This window comes from Protopterus annectens, chromosome 1.part2, assembly GCF_019279795.1.
Source record: "Protopterus annectens isolate FY-2018-M chromosome 1.part2, PAN1.0, whole genome shotgun sequence".
NCBI classification, from domain to species: domain Eukaryota; kingdom Metazoa; phylum Chordata; order Ceratodontiformes; family Protopteridae; genus Protopterus; species Protopterus annectens.
Genome location: NC_056727.1, coordinates 183293062 through 183311600, shown reverse-complemented (window position 1 = coordinate 183311600; position 18539 = coordinate 183293062).

Genomic DNA, 18539 nt, shown 5'->3' with positions numbered 1-18539 from the left:
TTTTTGGTGAGGTACTTTTGGGGTCTTTCCAGTTGCTGCAGGTGTCTGGTAAGGTACATCCCAAAAGGGGCATTGTACTCAATTATGGGCCTGATGAGGGATGAGTAAAGAGGCACGATGACCTCCCCTGATCTAGATGTGAATCCCTTCATGATTAGGTGGGCTATATAAAATGTTTTTCTAACCACTTTGGCCACGTGGTTGTCAAATGAGAGATTGCTATCAACTTGGGTCCCCAGGTCCCTAATTACTTCTTCTGTACTTAATGGATTACTTCATCTATGCGGTGTAATTTAGCACTTTGCTTCTACCAAGGGGATGACTATGCACTTTTTTGGCATTTAGCTTGAGGTCGCTGCCTGGCACTAGTTGTCTGTTTCTATGAGGCCCTTTGTAGGTGGATGCTTTGTCGGCTGGAGGTCGACATGGTGCCTGGTCGTCATTCGCTTAACTGGTCAGCCACAGTCCTTCCTGCTGGCCTGTACCTCCCAGAAATATATACCAAACAAGAGAGGTCCCAGGACTGAGCCATGTGGGATGCTACTTGTAACTGGTTTGGAGTCTGACATGGCTCCAGCAATTCTGCAACTGCTGGGTTCTGTCCTTTGAGCCAGTTTGCAACCCATCTAGTGACATAGGGGTTTATATTTAAGCTGGTGAGCTTATCTATAATGCCGAGTGGGGTATTGTATCTAAGGCTTTTGTGAGGTCCACAGGTAGGGTTGTGGACCACCTTCCCTCATCAATGGCCTTGGTGACTGCTCAAAGAAATGACCTCAGGTTTAAGATGCAGGATCTGCCCTTAACAAAGCCAAACTGCAGGATCCAGTGTCTGTATGTCCCCAATATTTTTATTTATGAGGTCCATGATGATCCTTTCCATAGCTTTGCAGACCAAGCTAGTCAGGCTTATGGGGCCATAGTTTCCAGGATCCATTGAGGCACCACCTTTGTGGAGAGGGACCACTGTTAAGCTGTACGCCACCCCTTTGGGCAGTACATCCCGTAGTAAGACTGAGATTGAACAGTAGTTTTATGTTTAAGCTTAGTTCTTCTTGAGTTCATGTAGGATGCAGCCCCGGTGACACCGTCTGGTCCCATTGATGCTGTGTTTTTGCTTTGGAGAGGTGGCGGCTCTTACCTGAGCATCTGAGATGTCAGGGGCAGCACTCTGCTGGGATAGATATTTGCCCTTTGGTGGGGAAGGAAGCTTGCACTGAACCCGTCAGCCAGGATGCTGGCAATGTCTGTGTGGTTCAAAGTGTATTTTTGTAATTTTGACTAATTCTGGAGTATATCTGGGAATCCCATCCAGATTTCTAACATAACTAAAGAAAAAGCCTTGTGATTATCCTTAGTGTCCTAAAAGTACTTTTTTCTCTCTCTAGTTGGTCTTAGACGATTTTATGAGTGCTCAGAAGTTTTTTTGCTAATACTTGATTACATACCTTTTTCTTTTGATTTTGCTCTATCATGTGCAGTTTCCAATTTCTATTGTATAGTTTGTTTATGGTTGAGTCCACCAGACAGGACGCTCTGCCTTTGGAGTGATTGGGTCTTGGTTTTGTTTGGGATGATCCATGCATTCCGAAATTCATAGAATGCGCTTATAAAGGATTCTGTGGTCTGGGCCGTATTTCCCACAGGCCCGGGGGCTTTGAGAAAGGATTCCACCTCAGTTTTGAGGAGTGTGAAATTTGCTTTAGAGAGAAGCTTTTCACCTGTGGTTTTCTGGGCAGGGAGCTGGGGTCGGGATGTGAATATCTAGTGAGATTAGTTTATGGTCTGATCTTACCAGTGAGGATCCACTTCTGGTCCCTGGAGCATAAAGTCCCCATGTTGAGTGATGATCAGGTTCAGGCATGTTTTCCCCCTCTTGTGGGAGTGGTGGTAATGTGTTTCGTTCCATAGCATTTGAGTTTATAAATTCTAGGAACCTTTGGGCTAGGGTGTTGGAGCAAGAGTAATGCTCCCCAGTCTATGTTTGCAGTTGAAGTCGCCCAATATAATGGTGTTTGGAGAGACCTTCTATATTTTTTCAGTGTTCTCAGGAAAGAGGCTGAAGTGGAGTTCCTGGTTTGGGAGGGTGGCCTGTAGCGACGGGCTATAAACTGGGAGGCAGTTTTACACACTGTTAGTTGCACATGGATAGTCTCTGATGCTTCAGGTACTGTGCCACCAACCTGGCGGTGTGGGTATGCTTTGACAAATATTGATACTCCCCCTCCTTTTTGTGGATTCGGTCCAAGTTTTTGGGGCCAAAAAAACATGGTGGCTGAGGTATAACCTGGTAGTGCTAGGGGTGCTCTCGGAGCCTTGAACCAGGTTTCCTGTGGCCCCACTGCACAGATATCCAATGTTCTCCATGCTAAGGAGAGTTTTGAGTGCGTGCATCTTGGAGGTTTAGACTTCTGGCATTGAGTAGCGTTACTCTTAGTTTCTTATCCCCTTGTGATACTACCTATGGAGGTGGGTTTGTCTTTTAACGAGCCTCAGCTTCTAAAAAAAGGCACTATATAGTGGCAAAAGAGCCTTTGCCAATATCCAAAAGCCAAGGGGTGCCAGGTGCAAAGCCATTCCCTAAGTGAAGCATGTTGTGGCTTTGTCGAAAGCATGTCATCCCAGGCTGACAGGCATTGGATCCTTGCCCCTTTGAATGAGCACCAATATTTAAGCCAATTGTTGAAATTGATCATCTTGTCTTCGCTACTGTGGCATCATTCTTGGTGAGGGTAAGATGCTATTCAAGGTCAGGAGTCATACTTTGGCCTGGGCTACATGCTCAGAGAGCTCCTCTATGTCTCTTTCATTGTAGTCCAGGGGAGGTGCACGTCTCAGAGTCATTCACACCAGCATGGACACAATGACTTCAGAGTCATGGCATTTGTACTTGCCTGCCTGGAGTATTACAAAGTGCTTGTGTTATGTGAGCGGATCCCTGGCGCCCGGAACAGGCAGCTCACTGTGACCTTTCTCCTTGTTATTCGCCATACCTGGTGAGCCGGGATGTCAGGGGTGTGCCTGACAGGTATAGGAGTCACCTATTACAAGTGTATCAGGTGTGTTAAGTTTAGCCTAAGGGCTGTGACTGTTCCGGCACACCCACTGGCATTGTGAGCTATCATGGCCGTAACATGTTTTGTTTTGAGCCAGTAGCGATTTGTGTTGGGTTGGGTTCTGCTTTGGAGGTCTCTGTTGCTTAGGCAGATTTTCATTTAGAGCCGCCCTAGTATGTTTTCTTGTGTGTTTAGTGTGTTTGGTTTGCTGTCATAGGTAGTAGGTCTATGTGAGACTGGAATTGTAGTGAGTGTGGTTTCCTTCTCCTCCTGACTGGTTACGCCAGTACTGAGTTGAGAGAGCTTAGCCTCCAGTTTGGCTATATGGTGTTAAATTTAGTTAAAGAAATATATTTTATTAATTTCATTTATTGGATTCAGACTCTTGCCTAATTATTGGTTTTAATTTTTGGTATGTTTATTGACTTTGATTTATTACTTTTTGTCAGCTTATTTTCTTATCTTCAGTTTATAATTGTTTTATGGTTCTTCAGAGTTCCTGATTGTCTCCCTAGAGAGTTTTATTTTTTTTTTAGTTCAACAAATGGTTATTCTTTGTGGTATGTAGTTCTCTGTTGTTAATGATTCAATCTCTGGTATGCTTTCTCTCTGACTCTGATATTTATTTCTATTTATCTTTATGTTTATTTTGTTTATATATACATATATGTGTGCGTGTGTATGTGTGTGTGTATATGTATGCCAAATATATATATATGTATATGGGTCCACTTCTAAATCTTGAAAACTCAAAATCTCGAATTTAAAAAGACTGAGTCCAAAATCTCAAAAGCTCAAAATACTGAATCTCAAAATATCGAAAAAAATACAGGGCAGTTACACTTACTATACTCCAGCACAAGTGCATACAGAAACAAATAAAAGACAAGCCATATTAGTCTACTACACCTATAAGCTGTGCCCCCCCACACCCCCTGCTGCTTAAATATAGCAACTCCAAGATCGCACTTCACTACACTAAGATGAGTCATGTTGTAGTATAGCAAATTAAAAGGGAACATGACTGTTGTCAGAGGCAGTCATAAGGCATGTGGTATGTTGCCATTTTCCTCTGTGGTGCGATCTCGGGTTGATATATGTTAAAGTAACAAAGAATGTCTTTATGGGGGTTCGGTAGGCTTGCCCCTCTGCTTATAGTTGGAGTAGAGTAACATGCTTCTGTATGTAGTTGTGCTGGAATATAGTAAGTGTTGGCGTCCTGTGTTTTTTCGATATTGTAATTCAGTATTCAGCTTCGCTTTGGACTCGATCTTGGTGAATTTTGAAGCATTCAGGTAAGTCAGACCACTGTATCCTATCTATCTATCTATCTATCTATCTATCTGTCTGTCTATCTATCTATCCTATCTATCTATAAGTATGTATTATGCGCTCACACACACACACACACACACACACACATACACATACACACACACACACACCACACACACACACACCACACACACACACACACACACACATATATATATATATATATATATATATATATATACATATATATTTTTTTCTGTATTTTCACACCAGTTTTATGGTTGAGTGCTGGAGTTTTGATTTTCACTTACACTCTGACTAGTGTTCTGGGACTTGTTTAGTATTTCTGTCTAACTTTTACTTTTTACTTATTTTATTTATTGATTTATTTTTATTTATGGTAATCCCTGAGTCGGAGGATATTTACTTGGCTATTTCATTCTTTTATTTATGTTTTTAGGATTCTGTTTTTGTGCTCTGGGGACAGTAACTACTTGTCTTCCTTGGGGGTCATGTGCTTACATTTTTGTAGAAATAGTTCTTTCTATTATATATATATAGATATAGATATAGATATATGTATGTGTGTGTGTGTGTGTGTGTGTGTGTCTGTATATATTTTTGCTGTTTCCCATTTCATGTATGCTTTAGCTTTGTATTTATAATGCTTGGCCCCTTTTCTTGACATTTAACTAGTGACCTATTATGTTTGGCACACTAATTAACTATGTAAGTTTTCCCCAGTCACAAAGATTCATTTTTCCACCAAGATTTTTGAGATACTAGACATGTAGGGCAGTACCTACGGATCATTTTAATGTTGCATTTTAATTATTTTTGAATATTCTATGTGGTTAACCAATGATGAGTCACACCATAATCTTTACTCATATTTGTGGGTGATTTTCATCTGGATTTATGACTTTGTTGTTTGTCTAAGTATATATATTCCTCCGATAAAGCTGTTTCTGAAGTGATCTGATATGAAAGTCATTTTAATTGGACAAAAAGCTCACCATACATGAATAAAGCAGAGTTCTTTCAATAAAATAAAGTAAAATCCACTGCTCAGCAAGCAAACGCTGTAGTTCCGTGAGGTAGATATAATGTAAGTCACAATACTATTTCATCTGAGGCAGGAGTACAGCAAATTGCAATTATCATAAGAACTGTGGCTAAAACTTATAAACATCTGTTTAATTCTTAAAATGTGCACAGATGAGACCATTAAAGTTTCAGATCTATTCACAGATAAAGCAGACTTATAATCAATTAATCTCATTGCAGAATTTAAAACTCCCCATATAAAACATGTTAGTAGTAAGACAAAAATATATAAAACTTACATAATGCAAAAATATATAAATTATTTCTACATGTTTTTTGCATTTTGTGTGCACAGCTGTTTTTACATTTGTCACTGCCCATGCTCTATCTTAAACAGTACTTTTGTACCTCTGGGTTGATATAACATGGTTCATGTCAATAAGATTCAAGTAATATCACTGAAACTTATCACAACAATTTCTAAATGCAAAACAATTTAAATAACTTATGATTTTGCTGTTGTAAATAAGTTGGGTGATAATTTTTTACATGTCTCTTCTGTATGCATACATGTAATGAGTTTTATGCACCAGTGGTTTCATTGTTGCTATGGAGAATTTATTTAACTGTATTACATAAGATTCAAAACATATTCATTATGTTTTGATACACACTACCTTATACTGTTCAGAAATTCAGCAACGTAACATGAACTTCCATACCTTTACCGACACAGTCAGATACTCAAACTGCAACTGGTGGTACTGTTAAGCTATTGATGTTTTTCATGGGTAAATATGCTCTCCAATCTGTTATTTCACATACTCAGTAGTCTAAAGGCCTAGAAAATCTGAATTAGTGTGCAACTGGGGCTTGGAGAAACACTATTCTAATAGCAAACACCATGCTTATATCAGAAACTTAGCCAGATTGTATACAAAACTACCAGGCTTGTTTCAATGTTGATCTTTGTTAGGAGGGTATAGCTTATTTTGCAACAACAGTCATGCCTGTAAATCACCAGATTTATAGTCTCAATTTGATAAAACATAGGAAGTGGTTTCTTTGTGGTAACAATGCAGTGACTACATATAAATTTTGATAACTAACATGATCTGGTTTATATGACATCAACAAAATTTATAATGACATTGAAAACTCCTGTGCTACTATTAAATACTTGGTCTAAATCTTGGCTTCAAATTATATTTTTCAGATAAGTTTATCACTGAGATACGCACCAATTTGTCTTCCATTTTTATAAAAATAATCTTGTCTTCATTAATGTTAAACCTTTATCATACTGTTCTAGAAAATGACCATCTGGATTATTGCAGTGCCTTGAGACTCATTTAAAACTGATGACATAAAACACTGTGATTTATGGTCCCCAATGTATCAGAATAAAAAGGATTGTTGTTATTCACACATAATTTTTTGATAACATGTCATCTCTTTAGTGACACCCAAAATGTTCCTAATTTTTATAACTGTATGATAAATCATATCCTCTTGTTTATGTGAGGATAATTTCACTGCTATGTTATGTTCATAGAATGTCTAAATACATACTCCTGTATGATTCAATAATTATTCATGTTTGGGTTTCAGACACTTCTGAGATTTGGAGTTCCAGTTGAGTATTATATGTTACATTTTCATAACCATGCTTTTGTTATTAAAATCATTATACTCTTCCTTAGAAATGAGAATTTTATAAATATTTCATTGTTTGGTTCTGGCTCATTTTTTCAATCTCATTGTTAACAATATAAAAGCATTCCATATTTTCTTACTGATGCATAAAACTCAGGAGTGCCCCATCAGTTTAAAGAGAATGGAAACATACAATTAGCTAATTTGTCATCTGTCCTCATTACCTAACAGATGATGATACCAGTTCCACAGAAAGTAACAAAATCAAACACATGTTCACAGTATTTAAATAAAATAGTTCTTACTAACATGCTTTGCAATGCAGACAGATTTCTCTAACAGAATGCAGTTCTATAAGTTCAAAATGAAATTTGTGAGTTTGTGTTATTATCACATCCTCTTATTTGGTATTCTAAAAAATGAATATCAGCACTGTGCATGTCATTTGAACATGTCATCTCAATATTATGTGCATGTTTTTGTAACACCAGAATGTCCAAAATAAGAAATTGTTCATGGGTGTTCTTTTGTCATTGATATAATGACACCATATGAAAGAAGAAGTGTATCTGACAACAGTGTTCCACTTTCATAGAATCTGTTCTGCAAAAATGACATCCACTACATTTCATGTGGGCATAGAGTAAGAATTTCGGCATTTTCGCCCGTTATTCGCCTTCTTCGTTTTGTAGTTCTCAGTTGAGTATTATAGAACTATTAATCTTCCTCTTCTGTGCCAATCTTATAAGCTGTCTGGTCTATCGGCAGAGTTGTATGTTAAAATCACTTAAATAGTCTGTGGTTTCGTGCTTCTGTTTTATTTCAGAATTGTTATAAATGAATTTAAGTATTCGTCATTTTGAAGGGCAAAGTGAAAGTTCACTATTGTTTAGCTGGCTTTTAGACATACTAAATCCTTGTTTATTCCTGTTAGAGTAGTCGTGGGGACAAATATAATCATCGCTTGTTGTTCCATATTCTTTTAACCTGATGGGGCACAAATCCCTTCGAGGAGTTTATGCCCCATCAGACTTTTAAGAGAATGAACAACAAGCCGCTAATTCTATAATTTGTCCCACATTACTCTAACAGATGATGATACCAGTTTATTAAACAAAGGTTTGAATTTTATTCCCAAAAGCCAGAGCAAATTGACTGATACAATGGTGGACTTAAACTTTTTGTAGGAATGTAATGCTTAGATTCATTTATAATGATTCTGAGAAAGAATCGGCACAGAGCAGGAAGTTTGATTTTAAGAATTTAAGTGATTTTGTACCAACTCACCACCCATTAGTTGAAGCATTCCTTAAGTTAGCAGAGGAGGAATTGTATAGTTACTATAATACTCAACTGGGACCCCAAAACAGAAGAGGCGGATAACTTGAGCTTTCGGGAACATCAGTGTCTGAGGAAATTGCAGAATGATCCTACCATTATAATTAGACCAGCTGATAAAGGTGGGAAAGTTGTAGTATTGGATATGTCATTTTATATGGAGGCTATGTCCTCCATGTTACAGGAGTATGAACCTACTTCCATGGAACAGGTTCGCTCTGTTGTCAGATATATTCATGACACGCTTTATGACATTCTTAGGCGTAATTTAATAAACAAGGAGCTATATGGATACCTTATGATTTATACACCCACTATACCGATTATACAAGGTCTCCCCAAGGTACACAAAAATATGAAGAACCCACCCATGAGACCCATAGTTTCTGGCCGTGGTTGGGTAACTGAACACCTTTCAGTTTTTGTGGAGAAACATCTGAGATGTGTATTGAATGACAATGTTACAGTCTTGAAGGATTCCAAGCAATTTTTGATTGATCTGTATGAATGTATTGGACACCATGATAGAATCTCTAGTTGTACTTTTGTGACTTTTGATATTCAATCCCTATTTACTGTAATACCCAATGATATAGGACTTGATTATGTGTTAAATTATCTGAAAGCACACAGTACTTACACTGCAGTATTGATAGACCTTATAGTTCATTTTCTAGAACTGGTCTTGGAGAACAACTTATTCATGTTCCAAGACCAGATCTAAACAGCGTGATGCATGTGAGCTATGGGCACTCCATGTGCAAATAGCTACACCAACATGTTCCTTGCATATTGGGAGGAACATGTTTTATTTAAGAATGCACTTTTCTGTGAACATGTGGTGTTCTACAGAAGGTTTGTTGATGACCTTTTTGTTCTTTGGAATGGAACATCAGAACAGCTGGAATCAATGCTATCCATTATGAATGACTTAACTGTATTCCTTACTTTTACCATGAACTATTCCACACATAGAATTGATTTTTTAGACCTATATATTGAGAGATTAACAGATGATATGATAAATACGGGGGTCTACCACAAGGCATGTTACTGCAATTCCTTGTTATTAAGGTCTAGTATGCACCCACAATTTGTTTTTAAGAATATAATGAAAGGACAGGCCATTAGAGCCTCGAGATTGAACCCCACTGAACAGGGATTTATCTCAGAATTAGACAATCTGAGAAATAGATTACTGACCTGAGGATACAAGGATAATGAGATTATACCATACATGGAGGAAGCATACATGTCACGCACCACTTCAGGTGCACCATACTTTGGACCCAGGGTCCAAGATCAAACCGCTGGAGATCATATGTTAAATAGATCTATTAAATTTTCTACTCTGTATACTTCTGATCAATATCAGTTAAAGGAAATTATTAGCAAACATTGGGATATTCTCCTGGTTGATGATGACTTGAAATGCATTGTGGGGGAGACACCAAGTTTCCTTTTTCAGAATAAGAGCAACCTAAAGCGATTGCTTTGTCACCCCAGACATGATAGGATTATGAAGAACACTGGTCACACTAAACCCTGTGGTCACTGCAACTTTTGTTCATTTATTGATAGCAGTGAGGTGATTATACACCTGGATTTACACACCATTTTCTCCATCAAGGCAGATGCAGATTGTATGACACCTAATGTGGTGTATTTAGCTACTTGTCAGGCATGCCCGAGTTTCTATGTTGGTAAAACTAACCGTCATAAGGGATAGAATGAGAGAGCATATTTACCACATGAGAAAGGGCACTTTACACAATGCCTTAGCAAAACATATAACCACCAATGACAAGGATCATACTTTCTTGTTCCGGGTCCTAGGGATAATTGTTGTGAATAAGAGGGGTGGTAATACTATGAATCTTACTGAATCTAAGGAGACTGACTGGATCATTCGTTTGAAAGCTGATAGGGGGCATGGGTTGAATGATAGAGCTTCTATAAAACCTAAGCTGAGACAACGCAGGCACATAAAATGAACTATCATTTATTTGTATATGTCCTTGATTATGTATTTTATCAAACTTATCAGAATGTTTATTTATATGTTTTTAGATCATTATGTAAGTTTTATATATTTTTGTCTTACTTTACATTAACATGTTTATATATGGGAGAGTTCTTTAAATTCTCCAGCATTGCTTTTAATTGTTTTAATTGATTAATTGAGCTGCTTATATAAGGGGAGGTCTACTGTGACTTTTATACAAGGATCTGAAGAAGCTGTAATGGTGAAAGCGCTCATCCGTATGTTATAAGTGCACATTCTTGGAATTAAATTTGGAGTTTTGTTCTTACTTCTGCTGTACTCTGCGTCCTTTGAGAGTTCTTTCAATGACTACATCTGGCTGACATTTTTGTATTATTTTAAAACTCAGTAGTGACTTTTGAAGTTTTCTATTGTTTTTAACTGTTTCTAGATGCTAGAGTTTAATTAACTGGCCTGTTTTTGTAACAAATAAGTGAAGAAATCCTGTTACTCTCAAGCTGGGGTGAACTATTCTCACTGTGTTTATATACTTATTCATCCTGTGGACTGAATTTTGAATGGCACTGGATGTGAGGTTGATTTAAAAAGAACACCAGTAATATTTTTCCTTCAGTCTCATTATATTTATATAGATATTAAACATGTTATATACTTGTATATTTATTTATTTGTCTTTGTTGACCGAGAAAGTTCAACTGGGCAAAGCCCATTTTCAGTGGAGGCCCAGAGAGAAAAACTCTACTCGATATATTTAAGATACTCATGGCAAAACAATTTTTTAAAAAGATGCATTACATAGATAGCTCTTAAGACATCCAGATACAATAGGTAAATTATTTTATAGTGACACTATCCAAAGATAAAACAGGTATTTATTCTGTGGTGGTATATATATATATATATATATATATATATATATATATATATATATATATATATATATATATATATATATGGGTCCCCTTCAGATCATCAAAACCCCGCATAATCAAAGACCACATCGTCAACATGATAATATCGAAAAACAATTTCAGGGAACCACCCAATGAAGATCTTCCTTTTTTTAATTCTTCCAAATCTTTTGGGTTTCTTATACCATGACAGGAATGGACCCCATTCCTAAGTCAAAGTATGACTAAAGTTTATGGAATTATTATTGTTTCAGTCTTTGATGTCAGCCAGAAGTGCTCTTCACAGCACCCACAATGTGCCCAGTAATGACTCATTTTGCAATTCGGATGGAGTTACATGTATTGGTAACATATCTAAATATGATTGCAGATTCTTTTTATAAGACCTGTTGCTCCTACTACTATTGGAACTGTCTGGGTATCTTTCTTCCACATTGCTCTCATTTCTGTCTGCAAATCCTGATATTTTATGACTTTGTGTCTCTCTGTATGCAAGACACTGTAGTCACTGGGTGTAGCGATTTCAGTGATTAACGCTACTTTTGTGTTCTTTTCATGGACCACTATATCTGGTTTCCTTGTGCCTGTCCTTTGAACTGCTGTTAATGGGTGATCTCATGTGATGTAGACCATAATTTTCTGTGATGCTTTGTGGCTCATGTTTCTAGTGTTTTTCAGCTACTTCAGTATTATAATGTTTGCACAATCCCCATTGCAACAGTCTTGCCACATTATTATGTCTTTCAGTACACAGTCCTTCTGCCATTAGTATATCACAACCAGGAAAAAGGTGTGCATCTGTTTCCAATTCTGTTTTACAAAACCTACATTTGTCTGTTGCTCCCACATGTTCAATGGACTTTGTAAACTAACATGTGCGTAGCCCACTATCTTGGGCCGCCAATATTAACCTTTCATCTTTTGGTTTGAATTTGCCTCTCGTAACCATTCCTATGTTCAATCCTGATTAACATGCGGTTCTTCCAGGAGTTTTCTATACTTGGTTTTGTATGGAACCAGAAAGAAGTTTTCTATACTTGTAACTATAGTTATGCATTTTCCACATTTCTTGCCTTCTCATCTGATCCTTCACCTTATATTATTTCTTTTGGGGTTTTTTTTGGCACATTCAGTTGCTGCTTGATTTTTATATACTTCCGGTTTGATTTCCATTCCCCCTTGAAGCCAATATGCTTCTGCTAGACTAGTAAGGGAAGTCATCTTAGATTTATTCTCCTTATGTTTCAAAATGTTCACTATGTTTGGGTCTTGTGAGGTCATCGGATATCCATGCAGTCCCACAATTGTAGATCTATACATGTAATCAGTTTCAAGTAGGTCCATACCTCCTTCGGATCTGGGAATATATAATCTTGGTATGCACTGATTTTTATAAGTCATTTGTTGAGCATGAAGCAGCCTTCTGGTTTTCCTGTCCAATCTGTCCAACACCTTTTGGGGCCAGTCAATCACTCCAAAACTGTAAGTTGGGACAGGAAGTGCAGATTGGTTTATAGCTTGAATTTTGTTCCTAGATGCCAGTGATGTTTTCAGGATTAATTTAAGTCTTCTAAAATATTCCTTAGTAAATTTTATTTGCATCTGCTCATGTTTTATTATGGATCATTCATCAATTCCCAAATATATATACACTTCCACTTGCTCAAGCTCTTTTATATCACATTCTTGTCCCAAACTGTTTTCTTGGTGCTGCAGCTTTCCTGCTTTAAAGGTTGCTTTTGCACACTTATCAAGACCAAATGACATTCTTATATCATCTGAAAAAGTTTTGACTACTTGCAGTTGTCATTTCAGTTCCTCATCTGATGAGCTATACAGTTTTAAATCATCAACACAGAGAAGATGAGAAGTCTTTAAACTTGCTTTCTGGGAGCCAAAGTATAGCCATGACCTAATCTGTTAAGGAGACAGCTTAATGGGTTAAGGGCAAGGCAAAAGAGCAATGGTGACAGAGAGTCACCCTGGAATATCCCCCTTTGGATTTTTATCCCTGGTATAATAATTCATCCTTTATCATGGCTTAACTGCAAAGTGGTTTGCCACTGTTTCACAGTCGCTGATATGTAGTTTATCAGTGTAGGGTGTATATTAGACATTTTAAGCACTCTTTTATCCATCAATGTGGGATACTGTCAAATGCTTTTTTGTAAGCAATCCATGCCATACTTAGATTCTTCCCCTTTTTAAAGTTCTCCACTATGACTTTATTTAACAGCAAATGATCCTTTGTTTCATATGATTTTCTTTTATTGCCCTTTTGTTCTATTAACACAATTAAGTTTTCTTCTAAATGACTATAAACTCTGTCAGCATCAATTCCAGTGTATAGTTTACACATTGTTGGAAGGCAAGTTATTGGTCTATAATTTTTAGGGTAGCTTGCATGTTCACTCTTAAGGAGAAGTATTGTTTTTCCTGTTGTTAGCCAGGTTGGTCTCTGCTTGGGGTGCACATATAAATAATTGTTACTCATGGCTAAATCTTGATGCAAATGTTACTACTTTTAACCAGAATTTAGGTACTGCATCTGGGCCTGGGGTCTTTCAATTAGAGGCTTTTCTTAGCTTTGTTTCAATCTCTCTGGCTGTTACTTTATCCCATTTCATATCCTGTACCTTTGAACTTTTTATTCTTTCTTTTACTTCTTCTGTGCATTTAACATCTTTGTTATGTTCCACGGCATCTTCATAAATATGTCTCCAAAATGTATCTATTTCTTCTTTTTTGGTGGTCTTTCAATTCTTTTTACCTTGTTTCTCAATTCTCTGTATAACTTTTCTGGGTCATCAATAAATTGCTTATTTTGTACTCTTACTTTATATTTATCTGTGTATCTTCTAAGTGTTTCTGGCTGTGCTTATATTTTAGTTTATTTGCGATAGTGCATGATAAATCCTGATCCATTATAATACTGTGCATTGCTTTTATCACGTCTATCATTCTGGGTATTTTTGTTGATCTGTTCCCTCTTCTATACTCTTCTAACAGTCACACTTCTTGTCTTAATTGCTTTATAGTTTTCTCTATATTGGGAAAAAGATGCTAAGGATGAAGCTGCCAGGTAACAGGAAAAGAGGAAGGCTTAAGATAAGGTTTATGGATGTGGTGAGAGAGGACATGCAGGTGGTTGGTGTGACAGAGCAAGATACAGAGGACAGGAAGAAATGGAAACAGTTGATCTGCTGTGGTGAACCCTAATGGGAGCAGTCGAAAGAAGAAGAAGTCTATTTCTTCCATTGATCTTAATATGTCTAGCTGCGTTTATATTACACTGTCGAAATCTCAAACTGTCGAAAGCATAATAATCAACATGAAAATGTCAAAATCCCTGAACATTGAACACACACAAAAAAAAAACACCCAAACACAACACAAATTGCTCTATGCAGGGGGACAAGCCCCCCCTGCACTCCCCCATACCTTCGCTACTTAAATATACCAACTCCGAGATCGCACTACATCGCAGTAAATGGAAATCTTCCCTTACGGAGATTTCCGTTTACACGTGCAATGACTTTTACTTTCGACATTTTGGTGCCGGCAATATCAGCTTCGATATTGTCGGCCTTCGACAGGGTGAAGTAGACCCTGTCTAGCTACCTCTATTAAATCAACCAACTCATCTCTTAACTCATTTTCTTCTAAACTGTGGGCACATTTTTTGTTCTTCATTTTCTGCAGGCATTCTATAGAAAGCTCTATAGCATCTTCCTGTGGCACATTGTCTTCAATTTCATCCTGTGTCATCAGTGGCTCTGTCATATGGGAACTCACTAGCCTATTACTCCTCATCATTGACTGCATCAGAGTTGCCACAGTTTCCTGTTCCTTCTTTTGCTGTCCAGATTCAAGTGAACGTTTATACTAGTTATTATTTATTTATTTATTTATTTATTTATTTATTTATTACAATCTGATGACCGGGGAAGTCCACTGGGCTGTGAAAGGTTCATTTTCAGTGGAGGCCCGGGGAGATAAGCTCCATGACACAGTTACAGCAACAAGACAAATTATAATTCAAAATGTCAAAATATTATCAATAACAAGTTAGATCCATCATTTAGAGGACAATTTATTCAAAACAACAGACATATAATACATGTTACAGTACAACTTAGTGAATTTAGCTGTTCAAAAACAACAGACAGACATACAGAATATATTACATTACAACTTAGTGAATTTAGCATAAGTCACTGGTAGTATAGGTCTAGTGGTAGTGAAAATTTGTTCGATAGACAGAGTGAACATAGTATAGTCTATACAGGGAATATGTTAGTGGAACAGAGGATGCAAGAGAAGAGCGGTGTGTTAAGTGTGAACGATCAATTAAAAAGTGGGAACTCATGGGTGAAGAGCAGGGACAAATCCACTTGCAGGATAGATGTGAGTGAGAGAGGGATTTGAAGTTGGTGGGATTTGCAGTGCTTCGAAGGAAGGGTGGTAGGGAGTTCCAAAGTTTGGCTATGGAGTAAGATAACAGGAGGTGGCCAGAGGGCCTAGGGCTTGTGAATTTGTAATAGGTTTTGGTTTTCTGACCAGAGTGGGCAATTTGGAATATAGGGGGATAAGGTGGAAGAGAGAGCTGGGCAGCTAGAAGGTTTGAAGATGAGTTTATGAGCTGTGGAGAGTTTTAGCAGGTTTAGGTAGTTTGGTAACTCAAGCCATTGAAGAGATTGAAGAGAGAGTCAGTGATGGGATGAATATTTGGAGTTGGTGGCAAATTTGCTGATTTTATTGTAGCAGGATTCTAACTTGGATTGTAAACCAAGTTGGAGATTGGTGAGCAGGGGGGAATCATATGTGAGAGAGGGGAGAAGGGAGGTGGAGGCTAATGTCTTTCTGGTAGCTGGAGTAAGGAAGTGATTATGTCGATACAAGAGACCTAATTTCTGATGATTTTTTTTTAATAGCGGTATTTATATGGATGTTGAATTTTAGATGATTGCCAATGATGACACTGAGGAGCTTTGTGTGATATATGATTTCAATGGGGGTGTTTTTTGGGTTAGTATAGTGAAGGAGGAATTATCAATGGTGGAAGTTTTGGAAGGAATAAATATCATTAGTTTGGTTTTGGTCATGTTTAGGGCAAGGTGGTTGTTCTGCATCCAAGTTTCAGTTTTTGCAAAGGCTAATTGAGTTTTTAATAGTAAGTCAGAGGGGTGTGTCAGCAGTACAGATGACAGTGGCGTCATATGCATACTGAATTACACAGGAATTTGGAATGGAGAGATGAAAGTTGTTAATGAAAATGTTGAAAAGAAGAGGTCCTAGTACAGATCCTTGGGGTACACTGGTGGGGGTATGTAGGAAGGATGATATAGAGGATTTCCATTTCACATCTTGGACTCTTTCAGAGAGGTAACTAGAGAACCAAGACAGTGCTGTGGGAGAAAGGTTGAGAGATTAAAGTTGTGATAAGAGTATGGGATGAAAGGCAGTGTTGAAGGCTTTGGATAGGTCTAGAAATAAGGAAGATACTAGCTTGCCATTGTCACGGGCCTGGTTGATGGATTCAAGGAAGGATAGAAGAGCTGTAGTGGTACTATGGCCAGGGCGGAAACCATGTTGGGTGGGGGTGAGGAGGTTATTGTGGATGAGATGTGACATTAGTTGGGTATGAATACATTTTTCTAGTATTTTTGAGAGTGGGGAGAGAGAAGCAATTGGCCTAAAGTTGGTGGTTTCATAGTTTTTACCATCCTTGTGGAGTGGAATGATGAATGCCTCTTTCCAGATAGATGGGACGTGGGATTCTTGGATGGACCAGTTTATTAAAATGGAGATAGGTAGGGCTATGCTGTTGGCTGCAAGTTTGAGGAAATAAGGGGGTAAGTAGTCAGGTGCAGAAGAGCAAGGTTTTAGTTGGGATAGGAGTTTTTTTATGATGCTTGTGGGAACAGGAGTCAGTTTGAAGGAGGGTGGATTTTGTATACTGTCAGTAGGATGTGATGAGGGTGGGGAGAGAGATGAAGGAGGAAGGTTGGGGAAGGATGTCGTTAATTTAGATATGCAGTCCACAAAGAAGGAGTTGAATAATGTGGAGATATCAAGTTCAGAGAGATTTGGGTTATGGCAGGGGTTGTCTTTGATTCCAGGATGGAAGAGAGAGGAGATAGTATTCCAGAATTGTTTAGGGTTGGAGGCGTATGCTGATTGACGTTTGGTGTAGTAGGATTTATAGTCAAGTTTTTTTTACAAACTTTCAAAGCTGTTTGAATTCTACTAGGGTAGTTGGTGTGAAACTGCTTCCACTTTTTATCTCTTAGTATCATGAATTGTTTAGTTTCCTTTGATAACCAAGGAGATATTTTAAGAGGAGCATGGTAGTTGAGTAGATTTAGATAGGCTTCATTGAAGTAGGTGATAGCATTGTTGAGAGGCAGTGTTTTTAAGGGGTTCCAGATGATTAGGCTTAAGCAGTCATTAAATATTTGAGGGTTGAACTTAAAGAGGTTGTGGGTTTGGATGTAATGGTGTTGCTTAAGGAGAAGAGATGGTTGCCGATCTGCAAAGGCATGTAGGTGGTCACTGATAGGGTCACAGAGGGTGCCAGAAGATGCTATTAGATTGGGGTGGGATACTAGTATCCAGTTTGTTACTAGGAGTTATGCCTGATGTTCCATTTTTGTTAGACCTAGTGGGGGCATTCATTATCTGGGTAAAGTTAAAGAGATTGATTGCATGGGAAGGAGGTTGAGAGGTGCTGTCAGCCCAGTTAATGTTTACATCACCTAGGATATAGGTTTCTTTTTTGAAGGTGGAAGAGAACCAGGAGATGATATCTTCAAGTATTGGGATGTTATTTTGGCCTGGGGGTCTATAGAGGGTGGCTATGCATATAGTTTTGTGATTATTAATCTTTAGAGATGCTATGATTTCCTGTGGAAAGCTCCAAAATATCTTCATATGGCAACTGACCAGTTGCTTCCCTTTCCACTGGTTTCTCTTTAATTTGGATACCTATTGCTGTATCCTGCTGTGGTGCTTTCCTGAGTTATATTTTCTACAATGAATCCTTTACTTTGCAGGTACTCCATAACCTCAGTTTCTATTTCTTTAACTTCTCCATTACTAATCCCCTTTTCTACATTTCCTCTGTTTTCTTATTTTTTGTATTGTAAAGTTTTCCATGTCCAGATTCCTTTGCCTGTATTTCTCTTCAAATATCTTTGGTGCTGATCTTTTTGTATTGATTAATTTTGTTTTCTCCTTTGCATAAATATT